Source organism: Mixophyes fleayi, chromosome 11 (assembly GCF_038048845.1).
Source record: "Mixophyes fleayi isolate aMixFle1 chromosome 11, aMixFle1.hap1, whole genome shotgun sequence".
Classification (NCBI taxonomy): Eukaryota; Metazoa; Chordata; class Amphibia; order Anura; family Limnodynastidae; genus Mixophyes; species Mixophyes fleayi.
Genome location: NC_134412.1, coordinates 62,535,853 through 62,551,881, shown reverse-complemented (window position 1 = coordinate 62,551,881; position 16,029 = coordinate 62,535,853).

Below are 16,029 nucleotides of genomic sequence, written 5' to 3'. Positions count from 1 at the left end.
TGGGGCTTGCAGTCTAAATTCCCTAACACACACACACACATGCAGACACACTAGGGTCAATTTGTGGCCACCCTCCCAAATGATATACCCACGCCCCTCACCCTCTCTGTCCCGATTTGAATAGCCACAATGTTGGGAGGTATGTAGTGGTTCCCACAAATGTCTGTTTGGCTCCTAAATTTATTGTAAAACCCTCTATGAATGTTATTACATGTTTTAGGGGCCTATTTATGAAACTGACGGGCTAGTTTCTGTTTAATTTATTAATGGTGTAATGCAGGAGAGATTGAAATAGTCTCCTACCTTACTGATGGTTTTTGGCTATCACACTATAAATTTAGACTGTGTCTTACATGTGGTTGGGTACGAAATTCTGACATAACAAATACAGACACTTATCCTGTCGACATGAAAATGCTGACAGGCTAAATGCCGGTATTTAAATTCCTCCAACACAAATAAAATACCGTCATTGTGATTGCTGAAATTGAAATTGCCAACAGTCACATTGCTGACATTAAAACAGCAAATCCAGTGGTTCTGGCAGCTATACAGGCGCTGGTCCCGTAGGCAGTAGACAGTATTAAAAATAAATAAATATTAAAACAAAGTTTTCCCTCCCCAGTCATATTAACCCTAGGGGTGGTCTGAGGAAAATCAGGGAACAAACTGCATGGGGCAAGCCGACTCTCTTTCAGCCAGCCTGAAGGGGGTCGCCCTGGCATAATGCCAACTAGCCCGAGGCTGGTCAGCACGGGACTGGATTCCCTTGGGAGTTGGAATCCACACAAAAAATGCGGGTCCATTCCTTAGGGGTACCCAGCCCTGTGCTGACAGCAAAGGGGCTCTTCCCGCACCCCTGGGCGGTGGGTGAAAGAGAATGAATGGAACGTTATTTTACATTGGTGAACTACAGGTCCCAGCAAGCCTGGGCTGCCATGAACAGTATGAGCATGCTGGTGATTGTAGTACTACAAGCACCAGCATAGAAATGGCTGCCAGGGCATGCTGGAACTTGGGGAACCACAAGTGTCAGCATGCCCTGACATCCAGGGCCGCTGGGCCCTGTAGTGCACCAATGCAAAATGTAAATAAAAGACACCCCTCGTTCAAACCACAAAATTTTATTGAAAAAAAAACATTCATACTTACCAACTCTGTTCTTCTTTCTTCTGTACAGTCCAGTCTTGTAAGCTTTTAATCCACATTGATTTATTAAAAGAAAAATAAATAATTATTCCAAGTGTCTCCGCAAAAAATAAAATCTTGTCTGGCAGCTTGATTCCCCAAATAATCCAGCTGGAGCATGCTTGGGAAAGCGCGGAAACAGTACCGTCAGCGATGCTTTCCCACGCTCTCAGATTTGCAAGCCCCAAGTTATAAATAGACCTTCCGGCTGTCTGAATTTCTTTATACAGCGGGTTGCTTCTGTATTCAGAAGCAGTTTCGGTGTCTCCAAAGGAGGGTTGTTTTTTTTTTGCCACTTGACTTACTAATTACTATTTCTATATATGTACCCTAACTAGTGTCCTCCATGCATCACCCTTGTATATAAAATATCTGATTCTTTCCTATTAACATATTTATTTTTTCTTATATATTTATTTATTTACAATTTAATACATCAATTACAACAAAATATGGAAGGACTAATGTAAATATTTGTGAATCTACTTCTAGATCATGGTTGCCACAGCTTCTCTTCCATCACATGTCGGTGAACCTCAACAGCGTAGAAGACGACATGTTCTGGCCCATGCAAAACTCTTGATGGTCTAAGTGAGGAAGATGTTGTTAGACCAGTGGTTCCCAAACTTTTTCAGTTTGCGGCACCCTTAGAGTCTCTATAATTTTTTCAAGGCACCCTTCCAAAATAATTACCGAGCGGTACCGTTTTATAAGTAGTTGGTTCAAAATAACACAAAAAGTATTTAGGTAAGAGCAGAAATACTCAGTAAGTTGTTTGCAAAAATAATACACATAAATCCAAGGGAAAATAATATTTTTATATATTTTTTTCAATTATATTTCTGTCAAAGTATAATTTACAGCTAATACTAAGAGGAATAAGATCAAACAAAAAAAAGCAACAACATGTACAAAAATCATCACACTGTGCCCCTTCACGATCACACTGTGTCCTTTCATCCTCACACTCTGTGCCCCCTTCATCCACACACTCTGTGCCCTCCTTCATCCACACACTCTGTGCCCTCCTTCATCCACACACTCTGTTCCCCTTCATCTCCACACACTCTGTGCCCCTTCATCCACACTATGTGCCCCTTCATCCATACACACTCTGTGCCCTCCTTCATCCACACACTCTGTGCCCACTTCATCCACACACTCTGTTCCCCTTCATCTCCACACACTCTGTGCCCTCCTTCATCCACACTATGTGCCCCTTCATCCATACACACTCTGTGCCCTCCTTCATCCACACACTCTGTGCCCACTTCATCCACACACTCTGTGCCCCCTTCATCCACACACTCTGTGCCCTCCTTCATCTACACTCTGTGCCCTCCTTCACCCACACTCTGTGCCCCTTCATCCACACACTCTGTGCCCTCCTTCATCCGCACGCTCTGTGCCTTCCTTCATCCACACGCTCTGTGCCCTCCTTCATCCACACTCTGTGCCCCCTTCATCCACACACTCTGTGCCCCCTTCATCCGCACACTCTGTGCCCTCCTTCATCCACACGCTCTGTGCCCTCATCATCCACACGCTCTGTGCCCCCCTTCATCCACACACTCTGTTCCCCTTCATCTCCACACACTCTGTGCCCTCCTTCATCCACACTATGTGCCCCTTCATCCATACACACTCTGTGCCCTCCTTCATCCACACACTCTGTGCCCACTTCATCCACACACTCTGTGCCCCCTTCATCCACACACTCTGTGCCCTCCTTCATCTACACTCTGTGCCCTCCTTCACCCACACTCTGTGCCCCTTCATCCACACACTCTGTGCCCACTTCATCCACACACTCTGTGCCCACTTCATCCACACACTCTGTGCCCTCCTTCATCCACACACTCTGTTCCCCTTCATCTCCACACACTCTGTGCCCTCCTTCATCCACACTATGTGCCCCTTCATCCATACACACTCTGTGCCCTCCTTCATCCACACACTCTGTGCCCACTTCATCCACACACTCTGTGCCCCCTTCATCCACACACTCTGTGCCCTCCTTCATCTACACTCTGTGCCCTCCTTCACCCACACTCTGTGCCCCTTCATCCACACACTCTGTGCCCTCCTTCATCCGCACGCTCTGTGCCTTCCTTCATCCACACGCTCTGTGCCCTCCTTCATCCACACTCTGTGCCCCCTTCATCCACACACTCTGTGCCCCCTTCATCCGCACACTCTGTGCCCTCCTTCATCCACACGCTCTGTGCCCTCATCATCCACACGCTCTGTGCCCCCCTTCATCCACACACTCTGTTCCCCTTCATCTCCACACACTCTGTGCCCTCCTTCATCCACACTATGTGCCCCTTCATCCATACACACTCTGTGCCCTCCTTCATCCACACACTCTGTGCCCACTTCATCCACACACTCTGTGCCCCCTTCATCCACACACTCTGTGCCCTCCTTCATCTACACTCTGTGCCCTCCTTCACCCACACTCTGTGCCCCTTCATCCACACACTCTGTGCCCTCCTTCATCCGCACGCTCTGTGCCTTCCTTCATCCACACGCTCTGTGCCCTCCTTCATCCACACTCTGTGCCCCCTTCATCCACACACTCTGTGCCCCCTTCATCCGCACACTCTGTGCCCTCCTTCATCCACACGCTCTGTGCCCTCATCATCCACACGCTCTGTGCCCCCCTTCATCCACACACTCTGTGACCCTTCATCCATACACACTCTGTGCCCTCCTTCATCCACACACTTTGTGCCCTCCTTCATCCACACTCTGTGACCCTTCATCCATACACATTCTGTGCCCTCCTTCATCCACACTGTGCCCCCTTCATCCACACATTCTGTGTCCTCCTTCATCCACACACTCCATGCCCTCCTCACTCTGGCCCTCTTCATCTTCACTCTGCCCCTCTTCATCCTCACTCTGCCCCCTCCTTCATTCTTTTGCCCTTCCATTGCTGTTCCCTATCCCTATTTCCCCTCCCCTTTCTTTACTTACCATACTTGGCCTTCTTTTTTCTGTTTCCTCTGTCTTCTCTTCTGTCTTCTTACCAATCCAGCGGCGCCCGGGACCCAGCATTCTCCTCTCTCCTGCCGCTTCTCACAGAATATGTTGGACGTGATGACGTCATGCCCGACATTCAGTGAGAAGCGAGGAGGGAGGAGGATGCTGGTTCCTATGTGCCGCCAGATTGGTATGTTTTGTTTTTTTCTTTTCTTCCTGGCCACGGGATCCCTGTGACAGCGCTGCGGCACTTCTGAGAGCCGCGGCGCACATTTTGGGAACCAGTGTTTTAGACTCTACCAATTGCCATCTGTGGCCATTTTAGTCCTATACGCACTTATTAAACATGAATTGGAGACTAAGACCAGAAGAACAAATGCTGATAGCATGCAACATTTTTTGCCTCTGGGTCATTTTAACCCAACATTGCAGCAGTGGGTGGACTTTCAAAACCCACATTTTGCAAGTTTGTTTGTTTCAAAGGTAATAGACGCCCTTGATAAGCATGTCAAGGACTATATTTATTTTCTGAAAGACTCCAGACAGTGGCAGAAGGTGAAACAAGCATGCCAATATAGCCACGCGTGGAGTAATAGAACAGACATTTGGAATTTTGAAAAGTCGATTTCGCTGCTTGGATCGTTATGGTCACACTATGTTGTATGTTGCACAACATTTGGTAACGGCACAACCTTCAAGTTGTTCCAAATCTCAATATCCTGGAGGATCCAGAAGTGCTGCCTGAATAAGAAGAAAATTATGTATCTAACATTGAAAGTCATGTTTGTGCAAACGTTATTCAATACTTTTTTTTCATGTAAGTATCATCTAATTTACAATTTCTGTGCAATCTTGCTAATTTTTAACTATTAGAATTACATACTTAGAAAACACTTATATTACGGAATTTAATGCTTATTTACTGCTATTAAAATTTTTCATATATTTAAGAATGATTCGTGTATTTTCATAAACATTTTATTTTTTTTCACTATTTGTTTACTTCTGAAATGAAAAACATTTCTATTATAATTTTTTTTATGCAGGATAACAGCCGGGGCTTGATGAAGAGTTAAGAACACATGAACTCGTGCAATACAGCAAAACCTTGATGGATAGACATACATTGTAAATATGGATATTCCACAACTTACACCTTGACAGTAAAGAAACATAATACTTTGTACAGCTATGCCACAGATCTAATGTTGACGGATATAAATACTGTATCATTGTTACTTTGAACCCTAAAGGCTTGTGACAAGATGGACCTCCTATGCCACCCTGTCGTGTTGCTGGAGACCGCCGCCTGGGCTTGCCTTGCCACTGTCCCACTTTCTTTATCCCCATTTCGCCCCTCTAAACGCAGTAGGATGGGCACAGCTGCTACCACTAGGCTCCTTCACCTACACCTACAACCGCTTCTTTCTGGGTAACTCTCGCTGCTAGTGTACCCCCTTACTGGGCATCTGGGCTGGTACCCTTGACCTCTTCCTTCAGATCAGGGTTGCTGTGGATGGTTCCCCTGGCCTATCACACTGGCCAGAGCTTCAGGGTAGCGGGTAGAGCGTTGGTAGTAGACGCTGGGTTCTAACCTCAGAAGAGCTGGATAACGGATTAGAAGGGTCTGATCTGTAGGTCACATTACAGCAGGTAAGTAGACGTTCAAGCAGGATCCTTAAGCAGTGAAGATTAATAGCTCAAGAGGTCTTAACAAAGGCATTTTCACACTACTTTGAGATACTAATGATTATCCAGAAGTACAGATGGAATAATACAGAACATCGTCAAACAGGGCTCTTTTTACACAGTTTCTGACACACATATTGGCAGGAGTAACCCAGCTCCCTGATCCTAGCTGGCACCACAAAGTCTGAGATATTACAGCCAATGTTTTCCCTCAGGATGTAATATTCTCTAGATTTGAAAATAACACAATTTAAATATAACAAAATTACATTATTCTGTTATTTGATTTCCCAAACCACTTGCTGTTCCATTATTTAGATAGGTTGTAAGACACAGGATGAAAAAGTTATACAGGATAGAAAGGTAATGACACCGTGCTGTGCATTCAGACTAGAAAAATATGTTGGTCACTCACAGATGAAAATACTTAATTTGCATGGGAGTTCCTTTCTTACAAAAACAAGCTTCCCCCAACATGGCATATTACCATATAACTCAATACATGAACAATATGAAAATAAATACATTTACACTCCCAGCGCCTATACATTAAATATTTACAATTTAAGTGAATATACCCTTTAATAAATCTTTAATACTGTTACCAGGTTCAAGTTATTTATTAATTACATTAAGATTCATTTCTTCCCAATTGATAACAAAGCAATACGTCTTCATTTCCTGAATAGCTCCAGGTAACGTTTACTTAACATTCCCAATTCTTAAGGTATGTTGTCATACAAGGGCAATTTTTATTCAATATTACTTCATATGCAAAGGATAATCCAATATAATGTAGTCTAAATCCGTTTGAGAACATTGTACAGATATCCCATCAGCATTGGTGGATGGATTCCCACAGCAAACTGTTGTTGGGTTCATCTTAATCCATCTTTTGTGGAAAACTGTAGCTATACGTTTATTTTTGACACTTCATTTGTGATCAACTTCATTTCTATCGTTCCATTTAATGTTTTTCTTCTATTTCAGGCAGGGCCGGATCAAGGAAAGGGAGGCCCCTGGGCTAAGGGTACTATGAGGGCCCCCCCAGCCATAAGGACCCCCCTGAGTTTTCCTCCTTCTGTTGTTTCACTCCCTGTAGCAATTACATGGCGCGCAGTAATCTCCTTACTGAGATCTCGTGAGAGTGAGACTATAACTCATAGTCTCACTCTCACGAGATCTCCTCAGTAAGGAGAATACTGTGCGCCGCGTAAGTCCTACAGTGACAGCAAATGGTATGCTGTTAGCTGCCTGCCATTCTCTTTGAACAGGTGACAGTCGGAGCCGGGGGCAGGAACGCCCCCGACCCGGTAAATGCCGGCGGGCGCCCCAGCTGCCCGAGGCCCCTGGGCTGTAGCCCCTTTAGCCCTATTGTTAATCCGGCTCTGATTTCAGGTCTCTCTGAATATGGATGCTCCAGTTGACTCTTCCATGGTTACAGTAGCAGAGGACAGATCACAGCTCATTTTGGCAGAGCTTCATCGGGACACAGAATATAGTGTAGAAGTCCATGTTTACATGATTAGTATATTGAATGCAAGTGTACCCATCAATCACATTATTCATTATGTTAGTGCATTTTACATTATATACAGGTCACTACATATCCCAATTGTAAAGCGCTACGGAATATGTTGGCACTATATAAATAAATGATGATGATGATGATGATATCCCGGTAATGGGGATTTGTTATATCTAACAAATTTTAAAAATTTAATACGAAATGTTAAGTTTGCTTCCGATGAGGCAACAGTTAAAGATATTGCTGAACGCAGGAAGAATGCAGCTTTACAGTTCTAGCATGTGCTCAATCCCAGCACTATTCAGCTTACAAAAGGTCAGCTTCTTAGTGTACAAACAGGTGGTATAATTATTGACCCAAACAAATATATTAACTCACCTGTGCATGATGAAAGAAATCCTGAAATCATATACTGTTGGTAGCTCGTGATGACCGGGTGAGCACCTCTGCCTTAATATAAGTCAGGGGCGGGCTGGGCCAGGGGGCAGGGGGGCATCGGGCCCCCCGGGCTGCTCAGTCTGACAGCTGTTTGAACTTTGGCAGCCCGCGCCTGATATAAGTGTATGTGGCATTGTCATTAAAAGCCACCATATAATGTGTCTTGTGCGCCATTCTCTTTCACATTCTTGAATAGATATATCAACATCATCATCAGCATTTATTTATATAGCGCCACTAATTCTGCAGCACTGTACAGAGAACTCACTCACATCAGTCCCTGCCCCATTGGAGCTTACAGTCTAAATTCCCTAACACACACACACACACACACACAGAGACATACAGACTAGGGTCAATTTTGATAGTAGCCAATTAACCTACCAGTATGTTTTTGGAGTGCGGGAGGAAACCAGAGCACCCAGAGGAAACCCAGGCAAACACGGGGAGAACATACAAACTCCTCACTGATAAGGCCATGGTTGGAAATTGATCTCATGACCCCAGTGCTGTAAGGCAGAAGTGATAACCACTTAGCCACCATGCTGCCCACATATATGTATATCCTTATATTAAATCACTGTTTCATATCCCTACCTTGTAACTTACCTTGCTATGGTCAGTGTAGTTTCCATCAATAATTACATCAGACCTGTATTTAAACCTCTGCTGTCCATCTTCCCCTTTAGTTATGTCTTGTTCGCCTCTTCTGTAATCCATTATAAAATTTGTTTACTTACCACGCATCATTGAGTACTCATATCTACAAAGGCAATACACACCACACTTACTTCTGGACCTCCGACTAGTAGAGTAATTGACACTTCATTACCACAAAGAATTCCAGTTTTCATTACTGGCTAAAGCAATTCTAGTGTTGTGCAGTTTAATGAACATCCTACTAGTACCTCTTATATAGGTCTACAGTGTATGATCCACAAATGCTGCAATACATTTGTCTTTCTCTAACACCAGACACCCCATCATCTCCACTATTTTTGCTAATATCAGCTACCCAAAATTATATGGTAGCCTTTTGTAGTTTCTATTATATTTTCAGGGGTATTGCAAATTTTTGTCTATTTTATTTTTTTCAAACACTTTCTATTAAATATGTAAAAAACTATAAAACTATCGGCAGTGCAATTTTATTATAAATTAAAATGACTTAACAAAGCTTTTGTTGATGCAAAAAAAATTAACATAACATAATAACAGTCCTTAAAAAATTAGTTTTCTGTATTACTCGTTACAATGGTTAGATTTGATTATAGAGTTTTAAAGCTCAAAAGCCTGGGGACAGACTCCAGTGTTTTCAGCCGATTATCAGGTCACTCAAACGATAAACAACTGTTCTGCCCAATATCGTATTAGTGTGTGCGCAGCAACGATGTTCCAAAGCACATTGTATCATTTCAATTTGTTTTTAAACCGGACTAAAAATGTCGTTCAACAATGGAACAATGACATTCCAATTCTGCAGTGTGTATGCAGTCAGAACCGGCAGTGTCCATAGATCTCTATGGAGTGTGCAGAGTCATGATCTTTTCAGCCGATGGTTATGACAAATGAAGAGCACAGATCTGAAGGTAAATCGTGTAAAATGTGGTTAGTGTGTACACATGAACCGGCATGCTGATCCGGACTATAGTATTATTAACATTATGCTTAAACTGTTGTTCTTTTAGGAATATAGATAAGTTTGCCCAAGTGTGACCTTGCTGGCCAAGATAAAGGCATTTTCCAGTTTAATTTATCTCAACCTGTACAGCAGAATTATTTGAACAGCAAAGAGAAATAAACATTATTTACATTTAATGGACTTTAGCTGGGTACACATTACAGACAGAAAATTTCTCCCAATGCGATAATCGACCGAAATTCAGCTCTGTACACTCGCCTCCACGGTGCTTGTGGTCTGATATGCACTATGGGATGTTCATTACTACGCATGCCCGAATTTTCAGCGGAGTATACACAGATGAAATGCCTCCTCCGTTGCTTTCTGCGGCTCAGGTAGCAGAGCTGCGTTACTACATTTTGCGCTAATAGCAGCAGGACATCTTCGGCACGGACAGCTCCTTATCGGAGGAGCTGTCCTGGATTAAACTTTTTGATAAATAAAAGCGAAAGATCATTCTTTATTAGTTACCATAGGCGACAAAAAAGAATGATAATATTCGGGGCCAAAAATGCGGACATTCAGAGACGGAACTAGCGAGCTGTGGGCCCCGGGAGGCAGGTAGAAGGGAATTGGGAGCCCCAACCCTTTGCCTCTGCCATGCTGCTGGCTCCATTATGTCCATGAACCTCGGTTCACGATACCTGCCACACCAATGGTAGTTCCGCCACTGCAGACATTAATAAATAGGGGCCTTAGGGGGGTATCCAATTGTTAGCGAGATTTTTTTTTCCCCCCGCCATGTTAAAAAAAAAAAAAAAAAAATCTTCGGCGGGTTTTTGCTGCCAATAGTGACCGTTTAAATTAGTGCAGCGGAAAAACTTGTGCAATTCAATTGAAAAAGAGGTAACGCTGCCCCTGCACATTAAAAATTGTGTTTGCAAGATTTTAGGGGAGTGAAGGGGAGATTTAACGCTGTCATGTATAACACAAAAAAAGGTTTTGCATACATTTCCATACATTAGATTGTATTACACATTGATAATATCTATATTACAGTACTTTCTTTTAGCATATTTTTTTCATTGAACTATTTTTTACCATACAATCATCTATACCATGTCAAAACATATTACTACATTCATATTTGTTCCAAAACATATATAAATAGAATTAATTAGTGATTTTATTTTTTATTTTATTTTATGTTTTTTTTATTTCAATATTTTTTCACAAGAAAATCAATTTACACAAGTTAGGCATAAGTAAACATAAGTTTACCTTTTTTTCAACATTATTACATGAATACTTTTCAGAGGTTTTTTATTTTTAACACACCCCAAGGAGGTGCGAGATAAAACAGCATATTTTCCTGTTTTACCCGCCGCGTTAAAAAACAATTGAATAGCTTTTAACGTGGCTGCCTCTCACACACCCTATACTTTCAATAGACCTTTTACTGGAGCGCGAGAGGACCGTTTGAGGAAAAAACGTAGAGTTAAAAATGGAATTGAATTGCGGGTAAAGTTAACCCGCTCAAAAATGATAAAAAACAGTGTTAAAATGAATTAACATGCTCAAAAAAGCAACTCGCTGACAACTGAATACCCCCCTTAGATTTTTGTGGTGCTACACGCTGTGTATAGCTAGGGCTATATAGACAATGTATAGTTACTGCAATGAAACACAATCGCTTATGAAAACTCTATCCACGTCTATCTATCTGTATGCGATTAATCTCATGATAATAATCACCCCGAGGCAAAAATAATCCTCCTCTGGTTTCTCTATTTCATGAAGTATTTACTGGCAGAACTTCCTACAATCTACTGAACAAGCTATTAATTGCTCATCCGAATAATGTCTAAGCAGAAGATTAATCACTTGAAATTCATGTGAAGAAGATAAATTGCTGCATTAAGCAATTGAGTAATAAGGATCACTTGTGTAGCAAAGCACTTACAATAGGAAACAATGGAGAGCTGGTGAACGCTGGGTTCTTGTGTTTATATACAGGCACAGAAAGCACTGGTGTGCCATTAGTCTAAGTGACATCTAAAGAAAATACTATACACTACACAGGTTATCTGTAAGTAATTTATCATTTCATTTATATACGTTATGTACTGTATTTGACTGACCACCTCTGAATGCACAGGTCTATCACATTTCATTTATAAGCAATCATTTCTGTGGGACTCACTAAAACTAGAATTGAGGGGGGGGGGGTTACTATTCACGGAAGTGTCAGCAGTACTACACATTTGGGGGGTTTACATCCACTTGATTTAAATTTGATTGTGCTCAAACAGGGGCTTACGGTTTCAGTAGGTGTCACAAAACACCTAATCATGTTAATTAATTAGAGGTGGGTGGGGCAGTGCATTTAGAGGAACTTTGGGGCACAGATTCTGCATATCTTGTAACCCTAAGAGCAATTAACCACAAAGTGCCGCGGGAGCCTCGTGCTATGTTTTCCTGTGTGTACTTGTGCTTAATACGCTACTGAAATCTTTGCATATTTTTGCTTGCACCTCTGAGTGAAGTGAAGTAAGTGAAGTTTCCAGGCAGGACATCACCGTAGAGCTTCATCTTGTTCACTAACATTGTAGACGCTGACGCGATTTTACCTCTGTCCTGTTCGCTCTTCGATTGTTTTCTCTGTGACGGCAAATTTGCTGAGGAGTCATATTTACATGCGATGACGATCACGGTCACATTCTTTTTGGTCATCAGTCATAGTTTGTCGTCGGGCATTATCTCGCTCCACCCAGGCCCGGCGCTCCCATTAGGCAAGGTTAGGCACTTGCCTAGGGCGCCGGGCTCTGGAGGGCGCCACAGAATGAAAATTACTTTAAAACTGTGCGGAGACCGCTGACCATACCTTTCACGGCCGCCGCACAGCTTCAGATACATCCACAGGGAGGGGGGGAAGAGGCTATTGCTCACCACCGCCGCCTCTCTGCTCCGTCTCCTCCCCTCCACTCACTGACTGTTGGGCCGTGACATCATCATCACGGCCCGACAGTGTCAGTAAGTGGAGGGGAGCAGACGGAGCAGGGGCGGGGGCGCCTATTTTGACAAAGTGCCTAGGGCGCCATGGACCCTAGCACCGGCCCTGGCTCCACCCTTCATCTTTTTGCTACTTCTTGCTGTGCAGTTACTCCCACAGCAGACATTTGCATCGCAGTTACACTTTGTTGCTCAAAGTAATTAGTATATTACTATTAATTTAACACTAAGTGCAAATAAAACAAATGGGTAGAAAATCAAGTCAATTTGGAAGAGCAAAGGTTGTTATAAATGGTACCTGCCACCCAAAACCTAAACAACCCAAACAAAATAAAACCAATAAATGAGGAATATCCAGTCAGTAGGAAAAGTCAAGTACACAAGAGAGTCATTTGCAAACATGTTACCAGATTTGCTTGTGTGTTTTGTGCTTGTATTTACAAAGGTGAGGAGCAAGTGCCATGTTGGTAAACAACCAGATTTTTACAGCCTGACTCTCCTCCTCCTCATAAAATATGGTCACAAAACTGGCAGTTATTCTGTGATAAAAATAACCAAATTGCTCCATTTGTGGCTATTTCAGGCTAGATGCTGTCTACAGATAGCAACATAATAAAAATCTGAAGAATCAGAATAAAAACACAATTTAAATTTTATATTGCAATGTTAAATAATACTTCATGTTACTCAGCAGCCATACAATAATGTGATGTATGTTTTATTTTGAAATATGTTTTTCTTTTTCTTGAAACATTTGTACAAGGTGATGTAAAATATTGTGATATAAAATATTGTACAGCGGTAAGTATACGGATCATTGTTGTCATCGATGTACACAGGTCAGCACTCAGATGTCAGCTATACAGAGTAAAGTAATCATTACAAATGCACTTTTTTTGCTTTTCCATGTCTCAATCTATGGTACAGTGCATCCGAACAAAGACCAGGACATAGTTTCTTTCCACCAACTAGGGATAATTAGATGACATATTTGCTTGTAGCAATATATTGAAGTACTATAATCTTATGTGTAAAAAAATGAATAAAAACACGTGAAAAACTATCATGCACTTTAGGGATATGTAACATATTTTCTATGTGCTTTTAATGCTTTGCGCTTATACCAATCTATTTTAATGGTAGCACACATTAACACATGACAAATAGGACACACTGCATTCTAAAATTTTACAAGGCAGCGGTTCTAACAAGCCCACATTAAGGAATTCATCCTGTTTTTAATGTACTTTAAGGCTTTAGCGGATGAAAAGCGCATTAACAGTGGATAGGTGGGAACAAGTCCTTAAACTGCCAAGTGGAAAATGTTGAACGTTGTTACTGAATAATAATTATATTCCTATTATACTCTATGGGGCATATTCAATTGTTGGTGTTTTCCGCAACAGAAAAAGTATTACCGTTATTACGGTAATACTAAGCCGGATTTCAGCTCGCAGCTCCCTGAACCAGTAGCTGAAATCCAGCGTGAAATGTACCGTAAGAACGGTATTTACGTGCACTATTACCGTAATGACGGTAATAGTGCGCACGCCGCGTTACTTGAGGCAGTAGCGCAAACAATTGAATATGCCCCTATAGGTCTGTAATAGAGGCTATGCAGGGGTTATTAAATACAATGTCATTGTATCTTGGCCCTGTGGAAGGTGATGTCACTATATACACAGCATTTTCCCATTTCCAGAAGGGAGGTGCATTTCGTACACATGTAAAGCAAGCTAATCCTGTCACTTCTAGCCCTCCGTGGTTACTCTTTGACGAGGTACCACTTCCACTGATGCCAACATGTCAGGACAGAATCAATGATATACATAAAAAAAACTAATAACAATAGATCACAAAAATAATAGTCTATACAATATTACCATATTCTGATTTTTGGGGGTATCTGTAACCTTAAGTTAAAGTAGAACTCTCATGGCTAAAGTTCTTTCACAAGTAACAGCTGCCACCCTAATGGGCACAATAAAGTTGCATTGTTTCTTTCGCTGTCCTATTTCATGTTTTAAAGCGGGTATGTCTGATTAATCAATCAATCCACCTAGTTATACTAGAGCTCACATGTCAGCTGACAAATAACTAAATTTGCATGCTCTAAATCAAGGACCCATTGACAAGAGGTTTGCATAACATTTACACTTTACAAGGAACTATATATTTTAAATTGCTTTATGTTACATTCTAAAGAGTATAACTTTGTGGCCATCTGCATAGCAGTTTGTCTTATTCTTTTGTAAAATGAGATTTTAAGTATGTGCAACTTATAAAGCAATGGCTGCCCTTTATAAAAGAGCAAAGAGTAACATTAACACATTTATTCATAAGAAAATAGCTAAGATGTATAAACAGACATATAAACACAATACAGATGCTATCTACTAGAGCATTTATCATGGGGGGTGCAATTTCTCCTAAGCCCATCACATTTCTTTTCTATAAATTTTATGAAGGGCGCTGCAGGAGATTCTAAAGAGTCTAAAATAGCTTGCGATGAGCCCAGTAACAATTATACAGACTGTAAAACGTCTCAAGTTCCATAATCAGACCATTTACATATATACACATTTGTGAATGTTACTTGAATCCTATTCACATTAGATCAACTTGTAATTATATTTAGGTGGCCAGTGATCAATTTCTGTAGTGACTTATACTAAAATCTGAACTTAACGCCACCACAGCCTCCAACTAAAGTAAAGAAGATTTATAAGAGTGAAACACATAAGCCTCATTCATTAAAATCCCATTTATGCCTGTTTTTGTCCAAACATGCACAAATTTAATCAGTAGATTTTGTACGGGACAAAGTTAGGATTTTCTGATATAAGGAGCGAAGCAGATGAGTGTGTTCCTTGCCGAGTGCGAGTACAATGCGCCTAATTATTCACCCACCCACAAAAACAAAACTTGCTTTTGTGGGATGAGATTCAAAAAGGTGCAAATAGTAAATAAAATTTCCACCAATGAGTAAAAACAAAAGTTCTCCTCACGCTTGTGGCTCGAAAAACATGAGGGAGTCTAAACCAAGCAATATTTCTAGAAGGAAAAAGGAAAAGTTGAAATAATGAAGAAGGTGATCATAAAGTGATAGTAGGTAGGACTTTGAAGTAATTTGTGGGCAGACATTGATTTTACAGGGGCAGTATCCAAAGCCAGAATGTGTGTGCGCTATGCCAGGTGAACTAACAGACACATGCACGAAATGAAACTTACATGTATGCACATATTTTGCGCTTTCATCAATTACCTTTACAAAATTTCAACTATAGTGTTGAAATCAGGTGTAAGTGCCATATAAAATATACACAGATCTGAAATGCAGTTATTTCCTGATAAAATGTGCATAATTTTTTCAAGGAACACATATCATAAATTTGAATTTTATAATATAGCTATAACATTCACAAATATCAATGTAAATGATCAGATTTAAAGATATTTTAAGTAAGTTTGTGAGCAAAAAGGAGGGGGGGGAGGTCATTTTCCTCATCTACACCTGACCTCCCGTTAGTAAGTAGAGGACACTGCACAGTATTTTAGCTGGTCT